The sequence below is a fragment of the Rhinoderma darwinii genome, chromosome 1 (genome assembly GCF_050947455.1).
Source record: "Rhinoderma darwinii isolate aRhiDar2 chromosome 1, aRhiDar2.hap1, whole genome shotgun sequence".
Lineage (NCBI taxonomy): Eukaryota > Metazoa > Chordata > Amphibia > Anura > Rhinodermatidae > Rhinoderma > Rhinoderma darwinii.
The window spans coordinates 621,930,848-621,944,450 of record NC_134687.1 but is presented as its reverse complement, the minus strand read 5'-3'; positions in this window follow the sequence as shown (position 1 = coordinate 621,944,450).

The following is a 13,603-nucleotide window of genomic DNA, read 5'->3' as shown; positions in this document are numbered from 1 at the left end:
ATGACTTATAATAATAATAATAATAATAATAATAATAAGTGGTCTCATGTGCATCACAATCCTCACACAACACCAGTTACATGGCCAAATCTAAATTTTTCCATTTTCAGATTGGAAATTCAACTGACCCTATTAGGTGACATTCAGATGTAGCAGATTTGCTCCACATTTTCAGTGCAGATTCCACACTGCAAGTGAATAGAGATCTACATAACCCCCATTCACATGTGGTGCAAAAAAATCAGTGGATATTTTGCAGCCGATTTGTGGACACACGTTTTGCCTTATTTGACGTATATATGGCCCTATAGGTGACTTCAGGACCGGTTTTAGACAAATTCTAGCCTTGGGCAAAGTTAAAAGTGGGGCCCCAAATGCTGCATTACTGTATCAATAATGCAGTTAATTCAGAAGGCAGTGGGCAGAGAACTGCATCACTGATTTCTAGTGCTTCCAGGAGTGTTGCGAACCCCAAAGCATATGTCCCCCCTCTCACACAAAAAAAAATATCTACATACATATACAGTTATTATATCACACCACTATACCAGAAGAAATATTACCTGCATACTCTTATTGAGCACAACTCACTATTATAAGACCAATATTACCAATAATAACACAATGTAAGGTTCAAATACTACCGCCACATTATAACCACATAATGACTAAATAATACCCCCATACTGTTACTGAATAATACCGCCACACCATAACCACATAGTGAATGAATAATGCCCCCATACTGTTACTGAATAATACCTCCACACCATAACCACATAGTGACTAAATAATACCCCCATACTGTTACTGAATAATACCAACACACCATAACAATCATAGTGACTGAATAATACCACAATACAGTTACTGAATGATACTGCCTCATCATAACCACAAAGTGACTGAATAACATCCCATACTGTTACTGAATAATACCAACACACCATAACAATCATAGTGACTGAATAATACCACCATACTGTTACTGAATGATACTGCCTCATCATAACCACACAGTGACTGAATAACATCCCATACTGTTGCTGAATAATACCGCCACACCATAACCACATAGTGACTGAATAATACCCTATACTGTTACTGAATAATACCGCCACACCATAACCACATAGTGACTGAATAATACCCCATACTGTTACTGAATAATACCGCCTCATCATAACCACATAGTGACTGAATAACACCCACATGCTGTTATTGAATAATACCACCACACCATAACCAAATAGTGATTGAATAATACCCCATACTGTTACTGAATAATACCGCCACACCATAACCACATAGTGACTGAATAATACCCCTACACTGTTACTGAATAATACTGCCTCATCATAACAACATAGTGACTGAATAACACCCCCATGCTGTTATTGAATAATACCACGACACCATAACCAAATAGTGACTGAATAATACCCCCATACTGTTACTGAATAATACCACCACACCATAACCACATAGTGACTGAATAATACCCCCATACTGTTACTGAATAATACCACCACACCATAAACAAATAGTGACTGAACAGTAACCCCATACTGTTACTGAATAATACCGCCACACCATAACCACATAGTCACTGACTAATACCCCCATACTGTTACCGAATAATACCCCCACACCAAAACCACATAGTGACTGAATAATACCCCCATACTGTTACTGAATAATACCTCCACACCATAACCACATAGTAACTGAAAAATACCACCAGACTGTTACTGAATAATACCGCCACACTATAACCACATAGTGACTGAATAATACCCCCATACAGTTATTGAATAATACCCCCACATCATAACCATATGGTGACTGAATAATGAATGTGATTACAGCATATTTATATCCAATGACTCGCAGGTGATGTTTTCTCAGCTTACAATCATTCACTTTCCCTTCTTTTCTCCATCCGGCCCAGACCACTATGACGACTTATTCATGCCACGACTCGTCTCTGCAGAATTTGAAACACAGACATGTTGGTTTCTCTCTATTCTAGCACCCTCCCCACTTATACCCCATCTTCTAAACCAACTCGTAATCCACAGTGCCCCAGATGGTAATAACGATCCCTTAGTGCTTGGCACAATAAAAGTGTCCCATCAGAAACCATGCCCCCACAGTAATAATGCCCCCTTTGTGCCCCCAGTATATAGCGCCACAGTATCCCCTGTAGATATCGTCACAGACAGCCCCCTGTAGATTGCGCCACACACAACCTCCTGTAGATAGCGCCACACAGCCACCCCCCTTGTATATAGTGCCACACAGCCCCCCTTGTATATAGTGCCACACAGCCCCCCCTTTTATGTAGTGCCACACAGCCCGCCCTTGTATATATTGCCACACAGCCCACCCTTGTATATAGTGCCACACAGCCTGCCATTGTATATAGTGTGACACAGCCCCCTTGTATATAGTGCCACACTGCCCCCTTGTATATGCCACACAGCCCCCCTTGTATATAGTGCCACACACATCCCCCTCCCTTGTATATAGTGCCATACAATCCCCCTGTATATACTGCTACACAGCCCCCTTGTATATAGTGCCACACAGCTACCCCCTTTTATATAGTGCCACCCAGATTCCCCTGCCCTTTTATATAGTGCCACACATCCCCCTCCCTTGTATATAGTGCAATACAGTCCCCCTGTATATAGTGCCACACAGCCCACCTTGTTTATAGTGCCACACAGCCCCCCTCTTGTATAAAATGCCACACAGCCCCCTTGTATATAGTGCCACACAGCCCCCTTCCTTTTATATAGTGCCACACCGCCCCCTCCATTTTATATAGTGCCACACGGCTCCCCTCCCTTTTATATAGTGCCACACAGCCCCCTCTCCATTTTATATAATGCCACATGGCCCCCCTCTCCCTTGTATATAGTGCCACACAGCCCCCTCCACTTGTATACAGTGCCACACAGCCCCCTTGTATATAGTGCCACACAGCTCCCCCCTCCCTTGTATGTAGTGCCACAACCCCTTCTATATAGTGCCACACAGCCCTCCCTCATACATAGTGCCACACAGCTTCCCCATCCCTTGTATATAGTGACACACTGCCCCCTCTTGTATATAGTGACACACAGCCCCCCCCTTGTATATAGTGAAACACAACTCCCCCCACCGACTGTATATAGTGCCACACAGCCCCCAAAAAGTTTTTTACTTCCCTTCACAGACTCCGGACGGGACCCTTGCGCAGGCCAGCGTGATGCAGAGACGTCATCACAAACGTGGCCTGCAACCTAAAGTACTCAATTGTATCTATGTCCTGAGGACGCAGATACAAGTGAATGTGGCTGTCGCTAACACCGGAGCCCCCTCCGGTTAGCGACGCCACCAGGCATGAGCGGACACATGCCGCCCGGCCCATAAATGCGGGCCCCGTCGCAATGGCTGCTTTAGTGGGAAGGGGGCCCTAAGAGGATGGGGGCCCAGGGCAATTGCTCCGTTTGCCCCCCTAATGCCAGCCCTGGGTTACCTGCACTGGTAATGATTAGACCATGTTTGTTTTTAGGTGGCAGCGATTTTTCATACTGATGACATATGCACTATGAAAAACCTCCCCGTGCCCGGACAACCCCAGTCAACCAGGAGATATGGGCGCAAAGTATTCTATCTATTGTGACTCCCGGACTCTGCACCGATCACCTGTTCTGAATGCCTCCATGCACAGCTGCTATGTAGTGGTCGGAGCCATCTGCTTCCGGCTCCAAATACTTCATACTCTGCATAACATCCGCGCCCGGAGGCAGCTGATTCCGGGTGTCGGACCCCCACCGATCATATACTGATGACCTATCCTGTTACTAGGTCATCAGTTGTCCATGCGTCGACAACCTTTTTAAGGACAAGGCATATTGCCAACATATCTGGATCTCCCAGATCGGAAAGTGTCACTAAATGTTACACTGGGACACCAGGGAAAAGACAACTGTGAGCAAGGAGTGAATGATGGTCTACTGGATCACTAGAGAAAGATGTCTGTCTACTATGTCCCCAAGATCAGACACTTGGACAAAAGAGAATGAGTGCTCTGAAAACCGCAACATTGGAATCCGACCGGAAAAGTCCACACATCCTTGATGGTTTTTAGGGTGAAGTACTTCCCTGGCGCACCTTGGTTTTGCCAGGTCCAGGGATTCACTTTCCGGTGCTAATATGCAAAATGAGCAAACAGCCCAGGGACCCTTTAGAGGATGCAACCATAGCTGCCCCCTAAGATGCCTAACAATCATGTCATAGGGCACTCCTGTGACACTGACAAAGGGTCCTTTTCCTTTTGTTTTCCCCATACACCTTGGTCAGTATTCATTGCGGCATACAAGGGGTTAAAAGGAAGACATTAGAGGTTTATCTAATTTCTGCTGTTAAAGGGGAAGTGTGGCCCCCATTATTATCAATACACAGATGACTGTGCATGCTCGATCATCTAATTTGAAATGGGGATTCGGACCCCAAGTCTCGTATCCCCACAGATGTGACCTTTACTACAAGTCTGATTGACATGTGGTAAGTAAACCACTTTAAATTATTTTTAGACATCGCAGTATAAATATATCCAATCCTTCAGTACAGCTCGGGTACCTGGAGTTTATTATTCTTGCTACTGTATTGTATGTTCCTCATAAGCTTTAGACAAAACATACAGATTTTCAAAAAGTTCTGTCCTGTCTTAGGTTTCTTTGGTCAGGAAACAGTAGTGGAGATCAATATTTTTCTAAGTTAAAACTTTTGGCAGTCGAACAGTTCCTTTCACATGTCAGGTGTTAATAAAGGGTCATTTATCAGAACTGAAGAGATAATAAAGAAAGAAGAAAACTAACATAAGTGATATTTTTGCTTTGACCTTGAGATCACCTTACAGAACCCAGAGAAATTGCACGGACTTTATTGCAGTGGTAAGGAGGTTTTTTCATCAAAGGTTGCATAGAGCAGAAATCACAATTTTTGGACTCACAATTGCAAATGTGTATTACTTAAAATGATCAGGGTCAGACTGGCCCACCAGCAGAGGATCCTCCGATGGGTCGAGACTCTGACACAATAATAGGCCGTAGAGGTCCATCAGTAGACAGTCCCATTTGGAGGTATCTTTTGATCAATTACTTACTAGTTGGGTCAATATATAGTTACCGAGTTAGTACGGCTGAAAAAAGACACATGTCCATCAAGTTCAACCAAGGGACGGGAAAAGGGAAGGTAAAAAGTTCTACACATAGGAGCTAATATTTTTTTGTTCTAGGAAATTATCTAAGCCTTTTTTAAAGCCATCTACTGTCCCTGCTGTGACCAGGTCCTGCGGTGACTATTCCATAGATTCACAGATCTCACAGTAAAGAGGGCTTGTCGCCTCTGCAGCTTGAACCTTTTTTTCTCCAGACGGAGGGAGTGCCCCCTTGTTTTTTGAGGGGGTTTTACATGGAACAGGATTTCACCATTTTTTTTTTGTATGTGCCATTAATATATTTATATAAGTTAATCATGTCCCCCCCTTAGTCATCTTTTTTCAAGGCTAAATAGGTTTAATTCTTTTAATCTTTCCTCATAACTTAGATTCTCCATGCCCCTTATTAGCTTCGTTGCTCTTCTTTGTATTTTTCCAACTCCAGGCCATCCTTTCTATGAACTGGAGCCCAGAACTGAACTGCATATTCTAGATGAGGCCTCACTAATGCTTTGTAAAGTGGTAATATTACATCCCTGTCCCACGAGTTCATGCATCTTTTAATACACGACAATATCCTGCTGGCCTTTGAAGCAGCTGATTGACACTGCATGCTGTTATTTAGTTTATGATTTAAAAGTACACCCAGATCCTTCTCAACAAGTGACTCCCCCAGTGTAGCTCCCCCTAGGACATATGATGCATGCAGATTGTTGGTACCGAGATGCATAACTTTACATTTATCTACATTAAACTTAATTTGCCAACTTGATGCCCAAACACTTAGTTTGTTTAAATCCGCTTGCAATTCACGAACATCTTCCATAGACTGAACTATATTACATAGCTTGGTGTCATCTGCAAAAATACAAATAGTGCTATTAATCCCATCCTCTATATCATTAATAAATAAGTTGAATAATAGTGGTCCCAGCACTGAACCCTGGGGTACACCACTTATAACCGGGGACCATTCAGAGTAGGAATCATTGACCACAACTCTCTGGATACGGTCCTTGAGACAATTCTCAATCCAAATACAAACTATACTTTCTAAACCTATAGTCCATAATTTACCCATTAGACGTCTATGAGGGACAGTGTCAAATGCCTTTACAAAGTCTAAAAACACTATATCCACAGCGGCCCCTCTGTCTAGGCTACTGCTCACCTCTTCATAAAAACAAATTAGGTTGGTGACAACTTCTGTCCTTAGCAAAACCGTGCTGGCTGTCACTTATAATGCTATTTATTGTCACATAATCCTGTATATAGTCCCTCAATAGCCCCTCAAACATTTTCCCCACGATGGATGTTAAGCTTACTGGTCTATAATTACCCGGCGAAGACCTAGAGCCCTTTTTGAAAATAGGCACCACATTTGCCCTGCGCCAGTCCCTTGCCACTATACCAGTCACTAGAGATTCTCTGAATATTATGAAAAGGGGGACAGAAATAACTGAACTAAGCTCTTTAAGAACTCTAACTTAACTTAGCTTGGACCATATCTACATTCATCCAATTCAGTATATCAACTGATATATTAACAGCACTGGCACCAGCTACATCAGCTGCTCTTTCTTCTGTTGTATATACAGAGCTAAAGAACCTATTTAGTAACTCTGCCTTCTCTTGATCCCCTGTGACCAACTCCCCATTACCACTATCTTATGAGATGATTCACAAATAATCTATTAGACCTTATTGATGATATGTCCTGTGTGTGTACACATGTTCTGTATAGATGGAGGGTGGTCCTTAGAGTCATGTCCTCAGGTAGACCTAAGGAGTCCCAGATATATGCTTAAAGGGAATGTGTTGCCAGCAAAACATGTTTTGTTTTTTTATAGTTAAACAATTAGTGTGTAGGTGATTAAACATTGTTCTAATTTTTTTTATTTTTTCCACGAGTCAGGAAATATTATAAATTGGATTCAATTTATAATATTTCCCAGCACTGGTCACTAGATGGAGCAATTCCCAAAATTGCAGCATTGCATGTGGTAAAGCAACCACATTGCTTTATGCTGCAAAATTGGGAAAAAATCCCTCGCTTTAGTGAGCTCTCAGAATCCCCCCTCCTTTATCCTGGCTAGTGCCGGGAGAAACGAGGGGTTTGAACGGTCTAACCTCCTACACTGTGTGTCGCCATTTTTTGAGCTAACACACAGTGTAGAAGGTTTACATACACTAGTAAAACACACTGAAACACGAACATACATAGAAATCACTTACCTGCTCCAGTCGCCGCCGCTCCCTCCGCTCCGTCTGCTGCCGCTGCTCCATGTGCACAAGTCCGGAAGCCGCGACCGGAAGTAGTAATCTTACTGCCCGGCCGCGACTTCCGGGCCACAGGAAAATGGCGCCGGACGGCGCGCATTTCAAATCGGACTGTGTGGGAGCGGCGCATGCGCCGTTCCCACACACACGGCGTACACCAAAGTGGATGGAACGGGCCCCGTTCGCAGTCCCTATGGGACTGGAGCTGCCGTATTCCATGTCTGTATGTGTCGTTAATCGACACATACAGAAATGGAAAAAAAAATGGCAGCCCCCATAGGGAAGAAAAAGTGTAAAAATAGAAAAAAGTAACACACAAACACACAAATAAATATAAAAGTTTTTAATAAAACCCTAACATAAAACTGATATAAAAAAAAAAATTTTGGTGACACTGTTCCTTTGAAGGGAACCTGTCACCAGCACTTCACCTATTCAACTCTACTCACCCCTTGCTGGCCGCTGCTGTCAAAAGTTCATTGCCGTTATCCCCTCTCCTAAACTCCTCCGACTGTAAATAACATTGTGCAAACATTTTGCACTTTTTACGGTTATAATCTGGCATTCTCGTTCGTTCCTCTTTTTGTGCCCGCCCACTGCCAAAATCTGGCCTGCCATGAATGCCGAAGTTGAGATAGCACGCATGTGTCCGTCATGTATGGTCTGACACCCTTTCCTGCTTCTAGCAGGCCTCAAATCTAGTTACTGCGCATGCGCCGCTATGGTGTCCTGTTAAACGCACGCACCAGAACAGCACATCGAGGCGCAAGTGCGGGATTTCATGTGTGCTGGGGGGAGGCGAGGAGCTGTCTATTAAAAGTAAGGAGGCGGGGTTAACTCGGAAAGCTTGAGGAATAAAGATATGACTCTTTTATGCTCATTAGCATACAGCACGGGAACACTAAAAAACGTAATATTAAAAGTACAGAGCTACTTAGAAGATAATTATAGGTTGCATAAAAATTATTTTTCACCCACTACCACCAGGTATTGCTGGTTTAATAGGTGAAATGTTGGTGACAGGTTCCCTTTAAAACATAAGGAGCCTTAATTTTAAAACAACTCTATGGGAGAGTGTAGTGAGCATGCTCTGTGACATGTACAGAGGTAATTTTTTCTTAAATTTAATTTAATTTGATATGCTTATGGTAACGACCATCTTGCCTGAGCTGCTGTAACAAAGTTTTGCTTTACAGCAGGCACCTGGATGGGTGGGCATGCTCTGTGACATGTGTAGAGGTCACTGTGCAGGGAGAGGGTAGAGGGAGGAGGAGCTGAGCTGCTCAAGTTATCTATGTCAATGTTGTCATGATGTCTTATCTGCCTCCAACTTTATAGTAGCGATGTTATCTTTTATTGTAATGATAATGATAATTGCACTATTTTTAAATCACTATAGTCAGTTATGAAACTGTTTTCAAAGCAGAAAAATATGCAAATGAAGGTGCCCCTGGTTGGGTAATATAGTGCAATTAAAGACTCCTTGAAAATTCAGAAAAAAAAGGAATCATTATTGCAGTATTTGATTAATGATGAGAGTTGTAAAATTAGATTTTCTTGCTCTTGTAAGTGGCATGTATAGATGAAACCATGTGATGGATAGACTTCATGTACAATCACAGACTGTAGGTCTAATAGGTCACTGACTAACCAACATGTCATTCATCCAGACCTTCACATTAAACAAGTGTAAAAAGCTATATAGACAAATCTCTCCCACACAAATAGGGAATCTATCTTATTCCTGCCAGTCCGGCTGACCTAAGGCTTTGGTATAATATGTCCTCCTCATGTCAGGAATATTTTTCCTGCACAAAGTATTTATCCGAAGTTGTCCAGATGCACTTAAGTAGTTAATTTTATAGGGAAATTCAGGTTGTTGGTCAATTATATTATATGCTAGAAATATAATTTTCCTAACCAGGCAAGAAAACAGTGAGAGAACTTGCATAACCCATAAAACAATTCTCTCATTGAATACAACACTGAGTTACTAAATTACACGTCTGTGTCGTTACATAATATTTGATGATAGATAGACAGATACGTAGATAGATAGAGAGAAAGAGAGACAGACAGACAGACAGACAGATAGATAGATAGATAGATAGATAGATAGATAGATAGATGTGCATTTGTCCTGTGTAGATGGAGGTTGGACCCCCAAAATAATTTCCTCTAGGGGGGCCAGGTACTTCGGTCTGACACTTTTCACATCGGAGGCAGAAAAGATGGTCCAAATGATGAGTTATAACTCTCTGTATTAATAGACTTTTATGGGCAGTGACATTGATTTACAGTAACATTGATCATTGCAGGATGTCGCGGGGTCTCGGTGACCTCACTGTGGCACGGTGCATGGCGCTCAGCCCTATCAAAATGAATCAGTTATGACCGAAATGTGTTCTTGGCTGTTGAGTCTGTCGCCTCGGGGGATGTACAGCAAGACCACAGTAGAGTCTGGCAGGTTCTCCTCAAACACAATAAACAAGCTGACTATGATGGCTGTATCTAATTAATAACAGTGCCAGGGGTGACCCCCAAATAAAATACACAAAAGCACCGAAGCATTCCAGTGTCCACTGACATTTTGTTTTGCCTTGTCCTCTTGCATTAAAAAGGAAATCTTAAAATATTTTTCTTGGGTTGAAATTGGACTGAGTGTTCTACCACAGGTCACGACACAACACCAAAACCTTTACACAGCTACCTGACACTTTTTGGTGCACAGATGATTTATAACAATGTTTGCAGTACTGGCCTCCCATGATGCACCTGTCATTAAAGCAGAATTTGGACTTTGGTGCAACCTTCCAGTGCTGCCACACTATTGCGGGTCAAACCCACTGTGCATTAATATGTGATATGCCATCACGTTACTCTAAATTTGTCTGGATTGTCACATCCTCAAGGGCTTACATACCAAATAGGCAGACCATGCAGCTTATATGGGGTCTTTGGAGAGAGGGGGCCCAGACCTGGTTGGTTCCATTATCCTCTGCCAATGGTATTTCTACTTTGTAGGATGCTCCTCGACAGAGGAACTGCAAACAAGAGGGTGGGTAGTTGGCCCAATGGTCAGGAAAAGGTTGTGGAGGGGCAAGAGAAACACCAGGCCCTTCTATCCTGGGTGGCAAAATCCAGCACCATAATTAGGGGCTTAGTTTGATCTTTACTATGGGGCCCCCTCTCTTCTTTGCACATCACTGCAGATCATTATTTAACTGCTCCTTCTACGGTGGATTCCCATGGGCCTCCATTTGCCCCTTCAAAGCTCTGTTCACAGGTAGCTCCTGGGCCCTTTTCAAAATCTGTACCAAGGCCCTCAAGCTGTCATCCTATGTGACGAAAGGGCCTCCTCTAAGATCAAGACACCAGTGCGATTGTATTTTCTGCACCCCTTATCAGTGGCGGATTATCATTAGGGTGAACCGCAGATGACCGCACGGGCCCCCTCATGCCCCGTGGCGTCGATAGCACTGGAGGAGGCCTGGTGCTAGCAGCAGCCACATTCACTTGTGTCTGAGTCTTCAGGACTCAGATACAAATTAATATTATAGACTGCAGGCCAAGTTAGGCCTGCAGCCTATAAGGCGCTGGGAAGACTCCCTGCGCAGGCTGGTGTGATTACGTACTGCATCACGCCGGTCTGCGCATGCGTCCAGCCCGGAGAATGCGCATGCGTCTGGCCGTAGCGGCTGGAGCGGGAACGGGGCAAGGTAAGTAAAATATATATTTTGTTCAGGGGGTAGCTCTGTGTGGCCCTATATAAAAGGAGGGGGAGTGCTGTGTGGCCCTATATATAAGGGGGGAGTGCTGTGTTGGCCAATATACAAGGGGGGAGGGGAGCGCTGTGTGGCACTATATACAAGGGGGGAGCGCTGTGTGCACTATATACAAGGGGGAGTCCTATGTGGCCCTATATACAAGGGGGGAGTGTAATATGGCCCTATATACAAGAGGGAGCACTGTGGCTCTATATACAAGGAGGGAGCGCTATGTGGCCTTATATACAAGGGGGGGCGCTATGTGGAGCTGCCTCTCATCAACAGTATCAAATACACAAAGAAGTCACTGTTTCCTACAAATTCAGTATACTCCTCTTCTGCTGCTGTCATCATTCCAGTGATCTAATTGGCAAGATAGTGTTCTATCTCCACACATTTCATGACACTGCCCTAAAACATGCAGCCCTTCATTCACTAACATTATCCCATGAGTGTACATGTCACTTCCTCCCTCAAGATCAGCACACTCCCATCTGTCATTCTTCCAGTAATTTGGTTGGACACATGGTGTTCAATCCTCCACACTTTATTACTCCTGTCACATGCAGCACTCTATTCACTAACATTATCACATGAGTGTATATGTCACTGCCTGCCACAAGATTAGTACTACTAGTCTCCTCATGTGGGACAAAGGGACCTTGTGTTGCCCCCTCTGGCTCTACGCCATTGTTACAACCCTTCTTTCCATTTGCCTCCTCTCCTACTGTCTTTAGATGAACAAGAAAAGGGGACAGAAGGAAGAGTAACATATTGATCAGACTACACACAGGGTTGGTATGTAGTCTGTAACCATGGAAACACAGAGGTCTACATAGGAGCTGAATACACAAAACGGCATTCCATTTTTATTAATCAAAAAGACCAGTGAGGTGTTTATTTAATTTGCAGAGGAGTTTAATTTTTATTTTATTTTAGATGCAATGGAGCAATAATATAGTTGCAAAAGTATTCATATCTTTTATGGTTATAATGCTGTTGTTGTGAGCAGTCAAATACATGGGGCCAAGGATTTACATACCATAAAGGACACCCCTACATCTACTATGAAACCTACAGAAGGTGGGGGCATTTGTTTAGTACCTATATCTCTTGGGCCTGCCCAGGGCTCATTTACTCCGAAGCCACCCCAACGTTTGCATGCAAAATTGACATACAAGCCTGAGGATCGTGGAGTGGGGGGCTAACAAGTAACAGGCCTCCCTTTCCAGAATTTATATCTCCCATGAAATCAATGGTTAGCACGGTGGCCTTGCAGCACTGGAGTCCTGGGTTCAAATCCGTCCGAGGGCAACATCTCTATAGAGCTTTTATGATTGCCTGGGTTTCCTCCAAAACATACAAAGAGAATTTAGATTGTGAGCCTCACTGGAAACAGTGAGTCATAACTTCTGTACATAGCTGCGGAATATGTTGGCACAATATATGCAACATAAATAAACATGATATATTCTTGCTTGAAATATTATAGACCACCTGTCAATCAGATGTACCTTTTATGGATCCAGGCAAGTGGACCAAACTGGTTCGGTAAATGATATAAAGATTTTTGTTTTTTGTTTGTTTTTTGTATGTAACAATCCATATAAAAAAAAATTCTTCTGTTTTTACATTTGCCACTAGAGCAGACATTCTTGTTTTCTGTATCTCACTTGTCAGCTTTACTGTACAGACTAGGGCAAAGTCAGCAGAGGGTGTGGAATTGAATGACAGCTCTAGTATAATAATGCTGGAGGCCTAGACAAGACTCGGTTCACATATTGTTTTGCCTTCCAGCAGAGGTATAGGCCACGAGTATTTCCCAATGTACATCTCTAGTGGAAGGCTCTGACATATGCCACTGTATAGTAGAGCGCAGAAGACTATACTATGCAATAAAGGAAGGAAGTGTGTGTCTCCAACAGTATTAGTGAAACACACCTTTAAGAGGGTCTTTATGTACTTGATCCTGGGCAGCCACTTATCATAAGTCCATTTACTTAACGCTCTATAGTTGTTGCATTTTGTAGCTTATTTTCGTATGCCCTTTAAATTTCTGTGTATCCCTATATTATACACTGAGACCATTAACACCCAAAATGGTTTTATTGGACTCACATGGTAAAAGTTGAACTTCTGCCAGTGACTGGTGCCAGCCGTCCCAATGTGTTGTTACTGGAAAGAGAGAAAGTTCTGAGACGAGGAGCGGGAGCAACTGAGAGAAGACGACTCTATCCAAGCAAGACGTATACTGAAGTGAGGGATTATTTTTCTTGCAGCCCGCGGATGGATACTAAGAAACATGTAACCAACTGCTCTATACATGTAGTACTGTTCTCTTCCT